The 14,580-nt window shown below is 45.1% G+C and overlaps 1 pseudogene across 1 annotated transcript; it reads left to right on the forward strand.

Moving 5' to 3' along the window:
* The first annotated feature begins 8,408 nt into the window (after positions 1–8,408).
* Positions 8,409–14,301, forward strand: LOC306938057 (stress-70 protein, mitochondrial-like; annotated as a pseudogene). Its single transcript has 3 exons — positions 8,409–9,498; positions 11,168–11,425; positions 13,844–14,301. The product of its transcript is annotated as a stress-70 protein, mitochondrial-like (transcript).
* Positions 14,302–14,580: the final 279 nt, after the last annotated feature.

A 14,580-nucleotide genomic window follows, 5' to 3' on the forward strand; every position in this document is an offset into this window, starting at 1 on the left:
GATACGTAAACTAACAAAGCCAGTCGTAGGAGTGGTTTACACCACTCAAAAAGTTGGATGTCATTCAGGCTCAGGCATTAAGGGTGTGCAGTGGGGCTTTTAAATCTTCACCAGTGTCTGCCCTACAGGTAGAACTGGGGGAATTTCCTTTGGAACTGAGACGAAATCAGTTAATGTTGAACTATTGGGCTAATTTACAAGGTCATAGGGATTCTCACCCCACAAAAGCAGTGTTGCAGGAATGCTGGGACTATTGGAAGTGTAAGAAGGATCATTTTGGTCGGGTAGGGAATAAAATAGCAAAAGAGTTTGGAGTGGTTGACATGAAAATATGCCCAACAGTGGTCTATCCGGAGGTGCCGCCATGGAGGTTGGTGTGGCCAGATGTAGATTGCCATTTGCTAGAGATAAAGAGGAAAGAGAGAGGAGAGGTTGACCTGGTTGGTGTATTTAACCAGCACTTTCTGAATAAGTATAGTGAATTTGTTCAAATATATACAGACTGATCTAAACAACCTGAGACAGGAGTGACGGGGTTTGGCGTGGCAGTGCCATCAAAGGGAATAGGAATCAATACAAGGACAACTGATAGGCTAGGGGTGTACACAGTGGAAATGTTGGGGGTGCTGGTGGCACTAAAATGGGTGGAAACAGCAAGATTGGCTATGGTTGTAATTTGATTCTGCAGCAGTCCTAGCAAGTCTGAGATCATCCTATTCAAGTTGCCGTCAAGGTTCATTATATGAAGTTCTCCAGGTAACTACTAAGTTGGTGCAAAAGGGTGGTCAGATCAAATTTCTATGGGTTCCAGCGCATGTAGGGGTGATCGGGAATGAGAAAGCAGATAAATTGGCTAAGAAGGCTTTAGAGAAAGGGGTGGTAGAAATTAATGTTAGCATTAGCAAGGCAGAAGTTAGGTATATAATTTGGGAGAAAGTTAATCTAATGTGGCAGGAACAGTGGGATAGTGAGGTGAAAGGGAGACATTTATATAATGCTCAAAAGAGTGTCAAAGTTAAAAGAGTGGGTAGTGGACAGAGAAGAGAAGAAGTAGTATTAACTAGATTAAGGTTAGGGCACAGTGAACTAAATAAAACATTGGCATTAATAGGGAAACATCAGTCTGGGTTATGTGAGGAGTGTCAGGAACAGGACACCGTTGAACATGTTCTTTTGAATTGTGGAGGGTATGAGCCAGAGAGGGAGGCGATGAGGTCTCAGATGAGGGACATAGGGGTGCAGGAATTAACATTAGAGGGTCTTTTAAGAATGGGGGAAAGAAGACATGTTAAAATTATATTAGAGTTCTTAAGGGAAACAGGAGTGTTTGACAGGATATAGTTTAGTTAAGGGAGTGTGAGTGGTGTGTGTGTGTGATTCATACAGTTGATCCAAGAGATGGATCACTAGATGGCGGTAATGCACCATAATCTGGTTTGCCAACTGCCGTAAAACAACAAAAAGAAGTATAAGACAATACCCTTGCTCTCTAATCAGAACAGCAATATAGAGTAGCCTAAGTATATATTTCTTTCTAACTTTAAATTTACGTTGTAATCATGATTCCTGTTTGTTGTGGCACAAATTGTCTTTACAGAAACACCAGTTGCATCTAAGCCTGGGTGAGGGAGGAAGGCTGCAGCTCTGAAGAAAAACAAAGTTAAACTGGCAGTTTGGATCTGATTACATTTTCATAAAACTATTTACAAAAGTTGTGTGTAAATTGCTGAATTGCATCATTGTAATTGGACTAATCTAATCTAATGATGTTACACATTAATGTCTTTACAGCACCCAAGAGGCCTGTGAGAAAGGCAGTCAAAAAAAAGAAACAAGGTAAATCTTGTCAATGTGGTAATCTGATTACATTGTGAGAAAACATTTACAGGATAAGTGATTTTTAAGCTGGTCCTCTCTTCCTTATATTTTGAAGTGGCGGAGAGTTCTGCCTGCAGTGCTGACGAGGAGATGGATGACTCCTCAGTGGTACATCAAGATGGTAACCTTTAGCCTTTAACTTTTAGTATGGAGGAATTTGGGATAATGTAGGCCTATTTATTTCCGATTTCATGGATATTCTAATGTGATTCCATTGTCTTTACAGACACACCAAATGAGGCAGGAATATACAATGAAAGTAAGATTTTTGTCACATTGCACTATTGACACTGAAGGGTTGAGACATTTCAACTGGAGGATTCAGGGGTGACATGTTTTTACTTCTCTTAATGAAGCACGGGACTACATGTCACAAGAAAGTAGTGACATCGAAATAAGTACACCTGCCAGTGCACAGAACCCTGCCTTGGCAAAAATGAACAAGGCTAGGGGAGGTAAGCCTAAATGTAGTAGTGCAGCTTCATTCTTAATTACACTTTCTGTTGTGGAATGTTTCTAAACTTGTTCATTTCCGAAGAGCCAGGACTGCAGGAAAGGCCACACCCACACATTGTCAAGGAATTCAAGAGACACTGCGGCGTGGATCTGACCAAAGACGCCATGGCCCTGCAGAGGGTCCGAGAGGCCGCTGAGAAGGCCAAGTGTGAGCTGTCCTCTTCGCTGCAGACCGACATCAACCTGCACTATATTTTGAACAATATACAGGTGGTCTTGAATATGCGCAAGTTGATTACAGGCAAGTAGTGTATTGGCATTCAGTCATTGTGTAGTAAAGCTGATAAATAATCCTTGTTGTGTCATAACGAGACAAACATCATCAGTAACCTTATTCAGTGATGTAAATAGGTTTCCACATGCATTGTTTTTGAACTGTACCACAACCTTTGAAATCAACCTTTACAGGCATCCCATCCAATTCCCTAAATTCTTCAACTAACTTAAGGAAATTGTTGTACACCTCTGCACTGTTTTTTTTTGCAGAGAATCTGCTGGACACCTCATGTCCCCACTTCCCTCTGAACAAATAACACAACACTCCAGTCCATGTTTTCTTACCCTATTACACTGGAACTAAACTGACCCTAAATAAAATGATAGAAAAGAAAAGTAAAATCAAATCAAATTAAAATAAAATATATGTCTGATAATTGACAGAAATGAAATGCAATGTATTGTTTTGGAAGCCTTTAAAAAGGCTGTTTTTGTTAACTAAAGATAGTAGGCTACTGCTGCTCAAGTTAGGTCTTTACTCCAAGTAAGTGTAATGACAAATGAACAGAAAATGAGAAGCAGAGACAATCTTATTATTATTATTAAATTGTTTTTTTTCTTTTCTTTTTTGAGAAAATCTTTTTAAGAAGAAGACACACCCCCTTCCACTCAGTGTCCTCACCTCACCCCCTAACAGTGTGTGAGGGGGTGTGACCTTCCCGCACAAGGTTGCAACATTGTATACTTTCCAGCGCGAGAAACTGTTGCTTGTGGTGCTCCCACACTCTGGGGGGGGGGGGGGGGGGGGGGGGGGGGGGGGGTGTCGGGGGAGTCAGTATAGGTCCAGTAAAGAGTCTTATTTAAAATGATACAACATTTTTTTAAATGATACAACATTTTAATACATTCCCAATAGTACATCCAACTGTAGGCTTCTATCCATTTTTGGGCATTAAAACGCTATGGAGTTGTGTCCCAATAGAAGGCTTGATCTCTGGTCATGTGAAGATTTTTACAATAGATTATCTATTGTTAATCATTCATAGGGTCTTTTAAAACAATCATGTATTTTTGGCATTGACAATATATCACTCAGAAAGGGATTTATGTGGAAGGTCATCTCATTCAGAGTGGTTTAAGGAATTCAAGAGTGCGGCGTGGATCTGACCAAAGACGCCATGGCCCTGCAGAGGGTCCGAGAGGCCGCTGAGAAGGCCAAGTGTGAGCTGTCAGTAGTAGTGGTGTTTTTTGATATTGAAAAAGCTCATGATATGATGTGGAAGGAAGGATTGTTAACTAGAAAAAGTGCCCTTCTGGGCACAGGTCTCTACCAGGAGTATAGGAGTGTGTGTGATGTTTGGCAAAATGTTTAGGAGTAATATAATCGTGTGTGTGTGTGTGTGTGTGTGTGTGTGTGTGTGTGTGTGTGTGTGTGTGTGTGTGTGTGTGTGTGTGTGTGTGTGTGTGACGCGGCTTGGCCTGTTGTGGCGCCACCATGAGGCTGTTTTGAAAACTGTCAAGTGGCATTTCTTCCTCAGCCTAGTAGGAATATGCATGCACAGTTTCACCGCAATCGGACGCTGCGTTGAGTAGTAGTTGATTTGTACAAAACGGGTACAAAGCGGGCTACTCCTGAAAAGTTTATTTGCCAATCTTAGGCAATGAAGGTGGATTATGAGAAATCAAACAAACCCGTCTTGATCACATGACTATGGAGAGCATGTGTACCGATTTGTGTGAAATTTGGATAAAATCTGAAGGAGTAATATTAGAAAATGTGTTTTACATATGTCGGCCTCCTGGTGGCGCTATAAAGAGCAGATGTGAAAAATTCCAGGCAAAGGGTTTTCCTTGGCCTCTAGGGAGTATGGATGGATCTGACCAAAGACGCCATGGCCCTGCAGAGGGTCCGAGAGGCCGCTGAGAAGGCCAAGTGTGAGCTGTCCTGTTCGCTGCAGACAGACATCAACCTGCACTATATTTTGGTATTCAGTCATTGTGTAGTAAAGCTGATAAATAATCCTTGGGGACATGCAGGGTGTCACAACTTGTTTCTAAAGAATTATAAATTAATGAAATTCTTCAAATATTTGTTCATTCTAACCGTGTAGTGTATTCTATTCTATTCAGATGGTCCAGGAGCTGTTTGGCCGTGCTCCCAGCAAGTCGGTCAACCCAGACGAGGCAGTCGCATCTAGGGCGGCGTCCTGGCCGGCAATGTCACGGACGTTCTGCTAACGCCGCTGTCGCTGGGCATCGCGACCAATGGCGGGATCTTCACCAGACTCATCAACAGGAACACCACCATTCCCACCAAGCACAGCCAGATATTCTCCACGGCCGCGGACGGACAGTCCCAGGTGGACATCAAGGTGTTCCAGGGAGAGCGAGAGATGGTGGCAGACAACAAGCTGTTGGGTCAGTTCACCCTGGTGGGGATCCCCCCCGCCCCGCACGGCGTGCCTCAGATCCCAATCACCTTAGACAAACAGGCCAAGGTGCTGCAAAATGGGTGTTTTACGCCTAGTAAGTAATTTTCTGGCGTTCTCAAAAAAGCTTTGTTATATGGCACGTGACAATAATAACAGACCTAAAAGTTCACAACATTTTAAGCTTTTTTTTAACACTTCCCCAGACCATCAACCCACTTGTTGTGAGGCCAGCCAACATGGTGGCCCCAGCACCCCCAGCCCGTGGTGTCCACCAGGAACAGCAACTGGGTGTTCAGCCCCTAGTAAGTAATTTTCTGGTGTTCTTACAAAATAGTAGTTGTAGCATTTCTTATTAAGATTTGGGGTTTGATAACCTGTAGTACCACTAAAGTGGTATACCCCAGGTTTCTCCACTCACAAACTGACGTGAGCGACAACACTTGACGTTGCCCTATATGCCAACACTTTGATGCACTGTTTCAGTATACCTGACAAAGGCAGGTTAGGCCGAAACGACATCGAGAACATGATCCGGAGCGCCGAGAGGCACGCCGAGACCGACAGGACGAAGAAGGAGCGCACAAAGGCGGTCAACATGGCCGAGGGCGTCGCCCACGACATCGAGGCCAAGATGGAGGAGTTCAAGGATTTTTATAATTATTTATAGGAAAACTTTGACTTTCCCGGCTTGAATGCCTCACAGTTTGAAATGGACCCAATCATTGCTTCAGCCTTCACAGCGGCCAGGAGCATGGGCTCATATGCCCTCCGTTATGTTGTACGCAACATACAAGTGGACTTGAATTTGCGTAAGTTGATTACTAAAATTCATATTTATAATCTGCCTGTAGTGTATTGGCATTCAGTCATAGTGTAGTAAAGCTGATAAATGTCTAATAATCCTTGTTGTGTTATAAAGAGACAAACATCATTAGTAAAAGTGGTGAGGGCCCTCCTATAGCCAGCTTTCTGTCTGTGTGTACCACAGAATTGAGGATAAAACAAATCACACCCATGTGAAGTGAGTGGCACTCTTATCATACATCATACATCAGCTCATTCCGGCTAATCACGATGGTGTTATGTTTTCTATTTCCATCACGCAGGCATGGCACCATTTAACCAGATCAGGATCTGCCACAACTTGGATCCTGACGTAAGTTTATCAAATTGAATCCTGTTGCGGGCATTTGACCTAATTTCTCCTTTCATTGTTGTTGGCAAATATGAGACGCGTGGGGCTCAACATTGGAGCTCAACTCCAACCACGTGCACACACACACACACACACACGCGCGCGTGCCCAGGGTACCCAGGACCCTGGGTAGATATATTTTGAAAACAGCCGAAATGTATATAGCTGCATTGGGAACAACTTATGTTGTTATGGCTGAGTCATGGTGACACCATGCCTGTGATGACCCATATATATAGCTGATATATCGCTTTCATATATTCACTGCTTTTATGCATACAGACACCATGCTGACCATCGCTAGAAACGTCCACAAGGCTCTTCTTCCTTCATGGAACTGCACACGAACCATGTCTTCGTTCATCAGGAAGCCACACAGGAATGGCTTCCAACTGGACGATGCACTCCCTCTCCAGGAGGACCTATGCGTCCGGGGCCCCCAAAGGCACGGTCATTGGGATCGACCTGGGCACCACCAACTCCTGTGTGGCCGTCATGGAGGGCAAACAGGCCAAGGTGCTGCAAAATGGGTGTTTTACGCCTAGTAAGTAATTGACCCATATATATAGCTGATATATCGCTTTCATATATTCACTGCTTTTATGCATAGACACCATGCTGGTTTAAGCGGGTTACTAGCTAGCATCAGCTGGGTACCAGAGATCACACAGCAGCATGGGTGATGGCGGTGTCACTCCCAAGCTGGGAAATATGAAGACGCTGCTTGGGATCGTAGCCGGGGCTGGAGCCTCCTATGGGATCTATAAACTGATCAGTGGAGAGAACTTCAGGAACAAGAAGAACGCTGCCAATGAAAGTCGCGCTGTCAAAAGTAGCCAACCCGGCGAAGTAACCTTACAACCCGGGAGCCTGTTGGCCAAAGTGTCGGGTCTGGAGATTGTTCGTCCCCGTGGGGGTGACAGTCCCGAGGACGTTTCATCTAGTACGTTTAGCTTAATAATATCTCTACTCTAGCAAGATGACGTTAAAGTGTCAGGTTTTCAAAGTTGGTCTCTCACAGCTAGGGGCTGAATTGAATCCATACTCAATAACACGTGTTTTGTTTTGATTGATTGAAATTTCTATTTCACAGTATGTAGAATAGTTACATTTCAAACGAAATTTCAACGACATTGTTCACATTCGTCATCATGTAGAATAAATATATGATTTTGTTCTATAGGTGACATCATCTCAAAATCACCCGGGAGCCTGGAATCACAGCATCTGAACATGTTGCTGTCACTTCTTCAGTCCAGCAGTAATCCGTCTGACACAGCTCAGATCCTACTTACCTTAGGGAACAGTGCTGCCTTTACTGTAAACCAGGTATAGTCAATCTTTGCCCTATCAACAAAAACAACGGACTGAACAAAATGTGAAGGATTTAATAGAAATCTGTTGTTTAAACCCAGGTGGACATCAAGGTGTTCCAGGGAGAGCGAGAGATGGCGGCAGACAACAAGCTGTTGGGTCAGTTCACCCTGGTGGGGATCCCCCCCGCCCCGCGCGGCGTGCCTCAGATCGCAATCACCTTAGACATCGATGCCAGCGGCATCGTCCATGTCTCGGCCAGGGACCAGGGCACCGGCCGTGAGCAGCAGATCCTCATCCAGTCCTCCGGAGGTCTCAGCAAGGACGACATCGAGAACATGATCCGGAGTTCCGAGAGGCACGCCAGGGCCTACAGGACGAAGAAGGAGCGCACAGAGGCGGTCAACATGGCCGAGGGCGTCGCCCACGACGTCGAGGCCAAGATGGAGGAGTTCAAGGATCATGTCCCTGCAGACGAGCGCGCCAAGCTGGAGGGACCCAACACCTCTGCGTTCGAAATGGACCCAATTCTGGCCACAGCCTTCAGACCAGGACCCTAGGTAGATATATTTTGAAAATAGCCGAAATGTATATGTCTAAAAAGTAATTAACGTTAGATGTAGTGGAGAAAAGTACAATATTTGCCTCTGCAGTGTAGTGGAGTAGAAGTAAAAGTACTGGAAATTGGAAACACTCAAGTAAAGTACAAATACCTCAAAATTGTATTACAGTACAGTACAGTATAGCTGATATATCGCTTTCATATATTCACTGCTTTTATTCATACAGACACCATGCTGACCATCACTAGAAACGTCCACAAGGCTCTTCTTCCTTCATGGAACTGCACACGGACCATGTCTTCGTTCATCAGGAAGCCACACAGGAATGGCTTCCAACTGGACGATGCACTCAGAGCCCTCTCCAGGAGGACCTATGCGTCCGGGGCCCCCAAAGGCACGGTCATTGGGATCGACCTGGGCACCACCAACTCCTGCGTGGCCGTCATGGAGGGCAAACAGGCCAAGGTGCTGGAGAACGCGGAAGGAGCGCGGACCACCCCCTCCGTCGTCGCCTTCACGTCCGACGGGGAGTGTCTGGTGGGAGTGGCCGCCAAGCGGCAGGCTGTGACCAACCCCGCTAACACGCTGTACGCCACCAAGAGGCTCATAGGGCGGCACTTCGACGACCCGGATATCCAGAAGGACTCGAAGAACGTTCCCTACAAGGTTGTGCGAGCATCGAACGGCGACGCCTGGGTGGAGGTTCAAGGGAAAATGTACTCCCCGAGCCAGGCCGGCGCCTTCATCCTGGGGAAGATGAAGGAGAATGCCGAAAGCTACCTGGGTCACAGCGTGAAGGACGCGGTGGTCACTGTGCCGGCCTACTTCAACGACTCCCAGAGACAGGCCACGAAGGTCGCCGGTCAGATCGCCGGTCTCAACGTCCTCCGTGTAATCAACGAGCCAACAGCCGCCGCTCTGGCCCATGGACTGGACAAGACCATGGACAAGATTGTCGCCGTTTATGACCTGGGCGGCGGTACGTTTGACGTGTCCATCCTGGAAATGCAGAAGGGTGTGTTTGAGGTTAAATCCACCAACGGAGGACTTTGACCAGCACATCTTGCAACACATTGTCAAGGAATTCAAGAGAGAGTGCGGCGTGGATCTGACCAAAGACGCCATGGCCCTGCAGAGGGTCCGAGAGGCCGCTGAGAAGGCCAAGTGTGAGCTGTCCTCTTCGCTGCAGACCGACATCAACCTGCACTATATTTTGAACAATATACAGGTGGACTTGAATATGCGCAAGTTGATTACAGGCAAGTAGTGTATTGGCATTCAGTCATTGTGTAGTAAAGCTGATAAATAATCCTTGTTGTGTCATAACGAGACAAACATCATCAGTAACCATATTCAGTGATGTAAATAGGTTTCCACATGCATTGTTTTTGAACTGTACCACAACCTTTGAAATCAACCTTTACAGGCATCCCATCCAATTCCCTAAATTCTTCAACTAACTTAAGGAAATTGTTGTACACCTCTGCACTGTTTTTTTTTGCAGAGAATCTGCTGGACACCTCATGTCCCCACTTCCTTCTGAACAAATAACACAACACTCCAGTCCATGTTTTCTTACCCTATTACACTGGAACTAAACTGACCCTAACTAAAATGATAGAAAAGAAAAGTAAAATCAAATCAAATTAAAATAAAATATATGTCTGATAATTGACAGAAATGAAATGCAATGTATTGTTTTGGAAGCCTTTAAAAAGGCTGTTTTTGTTAACTAAAGATAGTAGGCTACTGCTGCTCAAGTTAGGTCTTTACTCCAAGTAAGTGTAATGACAAATGAACAGAAAATGAGAAGCAGAGACAATCTAATTATTATTAAATTGTTTTTTTTCACGAACCATGTCTTCGTTCATCAGGAAGCCACACAGGAATGGCTTCCAACTGGATGATGCACTCAGAGCCCTCTCCAGGAGGACCTATGCGTCCGGGGCCCCCAAAGGCACGGCCATTTGGATCGACCTGGGCACCACCAACTCCTGCGTGGCCATCATGGAGGGCAAACAGGCCAAAGTGCTGTCTATTGTGTCTACAAGATAAAAGGCAAAATGGGTGTTTTACGCCTAGTAAGTAATTTTCTGGCGTTCTCACAAAAGCTTTGTTATATGGCACGTGACAATAATAACAGACCTAAAAGTTTTTTTTTTAACCATCAGCCAACATGGTGTCCACCAGGAACAGCAACTGGTTGTTCAGCCCCTAGTAAGTAATTTTCTGGTGTTCTTAAAAAATATGATGCGCTGTTTCAGTATACCTGACAAAGGCAGGTTAGGCCGAAACGTTGTATTTCTTTGTCTGTTCTATAAATTATGGCTCTATACTGACTAATCAATAGTTCAGTAACAAATCTCCAGGTTTTTGAGGGCCCCTCCTATACACAGGTTCAATGTTTGTTTTGTAAACGCCATTGACAATGATGGGAAAATCACCTAATCAACATGAGAATAACTCACTTTGGATTGACAAAAGTCTAAGAACAGAGGATGTGATAAATCATATCATGTTAATCCACTAGGTGGCAGCAGAAGGTAATTGTATTCCGCCCTAACACTAGTGTTTTAACCAACTCTGGGTTTTAACTGTAAAAATACCAAGTGAAATACTAGCATACACCGGTTACAATCCTTTTTTGTTTGGTTTTTACCACCAAATGGGATCCCCCATTGTGTTAAATTCTCTTTTCCTCTTCTAGAAACCTTTCCTCTGCTCTTCTAGAGAACTATAGTATTTACCGTTGAAGGTCTGGAATGTTTGAGTCCAGCATACTACTTTAACCCATTAAAACCAGGAAAGCATCTGTCTTTTGGGACATATGACATGTGATTTTCAGAAAACTTAGAAAAAAATAGCCGTTGTACAAGCTCACAGCACTGCACTGAAATTAAGGCTGTAGTTTAACTTTTCTTTCACAAACTATGTTGAATATTGAATCAATAATGTTCACTTCTGGGGGGTCCCTGGCACAAATATTCAACTTGTTTCTAAAGAATTATAAATTAATGAAATTCTTCAAATATTTGTTCATTCTAACCGTGTAGTGTATTCTATTCTATTCAGATGGTCCAGGAGCTGTTTGGCCGTGCTCCCAGCAAGTCGGTCAACCCAGACGAGGCAGTCGCATCCAGGGCGGCGTCCTGGCCGGCAATGTCACAGACGTTCTGCTACTCGACGTAACGCCGCTGTCGCTGGGCATCGCGACCAATGGCGGGATCTTCACCAGACTCATCAACAGGAACACCACCATTCCCACCAAGCACAGCCAGATATTCTCCACGGCCGCGGACGGACAGTCCCAGGTGGACATCAAGGTGTTCCAGGGAGAGCGAGAGATGGTGGCAGACAACAAGTTGTTGGGTCAGTTCACCCTGGTGGGGATCCCCCCCGCCCCGCACGGCGTGCCTCAGATCGCAATCACCTTAGACAAACAGGCCAAGGTGCTGCAAAATGGGTGTTTTTTTAAGTAATTTTCTGGCGTTCTCACAAAAGCTTTGTTATATGGCACGTGACAATAATAACAGACCTAAAAGTTCACAACATTTTAAGCTTTTTTTTAACACTTCCCCAGACCATCAACCCACTTGTTGTGAGGCTAGCCAACATGGTGGCCCCAGCACCCCCAGCCCGTGGTGTCCACCAGGAACAGCCCCTAGTAAGTAATTTTCTGGTGTTCTTACAAAATAGTAGTTGTAGCATTTCTTATTAAGATTTGGGGTGTGATAACCTGTAGTACCACTAAAGTGGTATACCCCAGGTTTCTCCACTCACAAACTGACGTGAGCGACAACACTTGACGTTGCCCTATATGCCAACACTTTGATGCACTGTTTCAGTATACCTGACAAAGGCAGGTTAGGCCGAAACGACATCGAGAACATGATCCGGAGCGCCGAGAGGCACGCCGAGACCGACAGGACGAAGAAGGAGCGCACAAAGGCGGTCAACATGGCCGAGGGCGTCGCCCACGACATCGAGGCCAAGATGGAGGAGTTCAAGGATTTTTATAATTATTTATAGGAAAACTTTGACTTTCCCGGCTTGAATGCCTCACAGTTTGAAATGGACCCAATCATTGCTTCAGCCTTCACAGCGGCCAGGAGCATGGGCTCATATGCCCTCCGTTATGTTGTACGCAACATACAAGTGGACTTGAATTTGCCTAAATTGATTACTAAAATTCATATTTATAATCTGCCTGTAGTGTATTGGCATTCAGTCATAGTGTAGTAAAGCTGATAAATGTCTAATAATCCTTGTTGTGTTATAAAGAGACAAACATCATTAGTAAAAGTGGTGAGGGCCCTCCTATAGCCAGCTTTCTGTCTGTGTGTACCACAGAATTGAGGATAAAACAAATCACACCCATGTGAAGTGAGTGGCACTCTTATCATAAATCCATCAGCTCATTCCGGCTAATCACGATGGTGTTATGTTTTCTATTTCCATCACTCAGGCATGGCACCATTTAACCAGATCAGGATCTGCCACAACTTGGATCCTGACGTAAGTTTATCAAATTGAATCCTGTTGCGGGCATTTGACCTAATTTCTCCTTTCATTGTTGTTGGCAAATATGAGACGCGTGGGGCTCAACATTGGAGCTCAACTCCAACCACGTGCACACACACACACACACGCGCGTGCCCAGGGTACCCAGGACCCTGGGTAGATATATTTTGAAAACAGCCGAAATGTATATAGCTGCATTGGGAACTCCTTATGTTGTTATGGCTGAGTCATGGTGACACCATGCCTGTGATGACCCATATATATAGCTGATATATCGCTTTCATATATTCACTGCTTTTATGCATACAGACACCATGCTGACCATCGCTAGAAACGTCCACAAGGCTCTTCTTCCTTCATGGAACTGCACACGAACCATGTCTTCGTTCATCAGGAAGCCACACAGGAATGGCTTCCAACTGGACGATGCACTCCCTCTCCAGGAGGACCTATGCGTCCGGGGCCCCCAAAGGCACGGTCATTGGGATCGACCTGGGCACCACCAACTCCTGTGTGGCCGTCATGGAGGGCAAACAGGCCAAGGTGCTGCAAAATGGGTGTTTTACGCCTAGTAAGTAATTGACCCATATATATAGCTGATATATCGCTTTCATATATTCACTGCTTTTATGCATAGACACCATGCTGGTTTAAACAACAGGTTTAAACAACAGGTTTAATTTTGTTGATCCCGCTAGCTAGTTACTAGCTAGCATCAGCTGGGTACCAGAGATCACACAGCAGCGTTCTATATCTCTACTCTAGCAAGATGACGTTAAAGTGTCAGGTTTTCAAAGTTGGTCTCACAGCTAGGGGCTGAATTGAATCTATACTCAATACAATAACACGTGTTTTGTTTTGATTGATTGAAATTTCTATTTCACAGTATGTAGAATAGTTACATTTCAAACGAAATTTCAACGACATTGTTCACATTCGTCATTATGTAGAATAAATATATGATTTTGTTCTATAGGTGACATCATCTCAAAATCACCCGGGAGCCTGGAATCACAGCATCTGAACATGTTGCTGTCACTTCTTCAGTCCAGCAGTAATCCGTCTGACACAGCTCAGATCCTACTTACCTTAGGGAACAGTGCTGCCTTTACTGTAAACCAGGTATAGTCAATCTTTGCCCTATCAACAAAAACAACGGACTGAACAAAATGTGAAGGATTTAATAGAAATCTGTTGTTTAAACCCAGGTGGACATCAAGGTGTTCCAGGGAGAGCGAGAGATGGCGGCAGACAACAAGCTGTTGGGTCAGTTCACCCTGGTGGGGATCCCCCCGCCCCGCGCGGCGTGCCTCAGATCGCAATCACCTTAGACATCGATGCCAGCGGCATCGTCCATGTCTCGGCCAGGGACCAGGGCACCGGCCGTGAGCAGCAGATCCTCATCCAGTCCTCCGGAGGTCTCAGCAAGGACGACATCGAGAACATGATCCGGAGTTCCGAGAGGCACGCCAGGGCCTACAGGACGAAGAAGGAGCGCACAGAGGCGGTCAACATGGCCGAGGGCGTCGCCCACGACGTCGAGGCCAAGATGGAGGAGTTCAAGGATCATGTCCCTGCAGACGAGCGCGCCAAGCTGGAGGGACCCAACACCTCTGCGTTCGAAATGGACCCAATTCTGGCCACAGCCTTCAGACCAGGACCCTAGGTAGATATATTTTGAAAATAGCCGAAATGTATATGTCTAAAAAGTAACTAACGTTAGATGTGTACACTGATGTGTACACTTGCCTCTGCAGTGTAGTGGAGTAGAAGTAAAAGTACTGGAAATTGGAAACACTCAAGTAAAGTACAAATACCTCAAAATTGTATTACAGTACAGTACAGTATAGCTGATATATCGCTTTCATATATTCACTGCTTTTATTCATACAGACACCATGCTGACCATCACTAGAAACGTCCACAAGGCTCTTCTTCCTTCATG

Source organism: Electrona antarctica (genome assembly GCF_951216825.1).
Source record: "Electrona antarctica genome assembly, chromosome: 15".
Taxonomy (NCBI): domain Eukaryota; kingdom Metazoa; phylum Chordata; class Actinopteri; order Myctophiformes; family Myctophidae; genus Electrona; species Electrona antarctica.